The sequence below is a fragment of the Schistocerca gregaria genome, unplaced genomic scaffold, assembly GCF_023897955.1.
Source record: "Schistocerca gregaria isolate iqSchGreg1 unplaced genomic scaffold, iqSchGreg1.2 ptg000199l, whole genome shotgun sequence".
Taxonomy (NCBI): Eukaryota; Metazoa; Arthropoda; class Insecta; order Orthoptera; family Acrididae; genus Schistocerca; species Schistocerca gregaria.
Window position 1 is genome coordinate 3,980,071 of NW_026061737.1, and position 1,657 is coordinate 3,981,727.

The window sequence follows — 1,657 nt, forward strand, 5'->3', positions numbered from 1 at the left end:
GCGTGGTCGGCACTTGGATGGGTGGCCATCTGGGCCGCCATGCGCTGTTGCCATTTTTCGGGTTGCACTCAGCCTTCCGATGGCAATTGAGGTACTACTCGTCCGAATAGTAGCGGCTCCAGTCAAAGGAAACTACCACAACGAGTGGGAGAGCCAGCTCCTCCTCCACCCTCAGTGAGAATGACGTGGCGGTCGGATGGTCCTGATTGGCCACTTGTGACCTGAACACGGAGTGCTTTTTTAAAGTAGTACTCCCTACATAAAACTGACAGTCTAGGCTCAGGGACTGTCCATGGTAAATGCTGCAATGGACCTACGAATACTATTAAAATAACGGTTTGAGTTCTCTTTAATTGTCCAATCATCTGAAGTGAGTCCTTATTGCAGTACGCTGAAAAATAGATTTTATGTTAATGGCGGATAAATTTTATGTGAATGGCGGCAAATTAACTTTACCCTAATGACACACAAGGTCAATGCCGTACTATCACGTAAAGTATTCTCAGATCGAAATGTTTTGCATTACATAATCTCCAATGTAGATTCATAATACCGCAATTATAATTCTCAAAATAATTTGGAGCTACGTTCAATGCATATTTAAATGCATCTTTCAAAACAATAACAGAATTCTCATTAGATCATCATTATCAATGGCTAGAGTATTCCTATTATTTCGTCTACCAAAAACCGCGTCTCACTATGGCTTCTTCAGTACGCTGTTTTGTTTTCCACTGTTGACAATAGAAACGATCTGGCAGATGCGACATTGTAGATGCGCAGTATGCGTGTCTTAATGCAAATAAACCGTCTGGAACATTTACCCTTGAACGTCCCTAGAATGGGATTTCATGGAACGTTATTACTTTCCTGTGTCCATTTCCATCACAAAAGCTGATCGCCACGACTGGGGAAGGGGAGGAGGGGGTGGGCTGAAAGTTGGCAGCAGTGGCAGAAAAACCGAAGAAAACCTCACGTTTTCGTCATTTGTTTTCATAATGAAGTAGTGCCAATTCATCACATCGCACGCTTTTCTCTCGGAAACGGTAAAATTCATCGTCTGGGTATCAATGTCGCCTGCTGAGGTATGCAGTCGCACCACTCTGTACGAAATAGGTTCTAAGCTGATGCAGTCGACAAGTAACATCGAAATATATCGTCACCTAGAAATACATCGACACCTCGAAATAAATCCACACCTCGCAATAAATCGCCACCTCGAAATAAATCGCCACCTCGAAATAAATCGCAACCCTCGAAAAATCGCAACCTCGAAATAAATAGACACCGTGAAATAAATCGAAACCTCGAAATAAATCGACACCTCCAAACAACCGCTACACCGAAATGAGTCGATATCCCGAAGTATATCGACATCTAGACGCATTTCGGCTTACCATATAGACCGAAATCTCGATGCTAGTCGACATATCGAGATAAATTGAGGTACAGAAATATATCGATATCTCGAAATATATTGGTACCACGTAATATAAAGATATCTATCAAAATAGCGATATCTAGAAATTTATGGATTACTAGAGATATGGAGGTACCTTGAATTATATCGATATCTCGATAAGAATCGATATCTGTAGTACACCAATACATGGAAATATATCGATACCTGGAAATATATAGACAACCTTAATTGTGT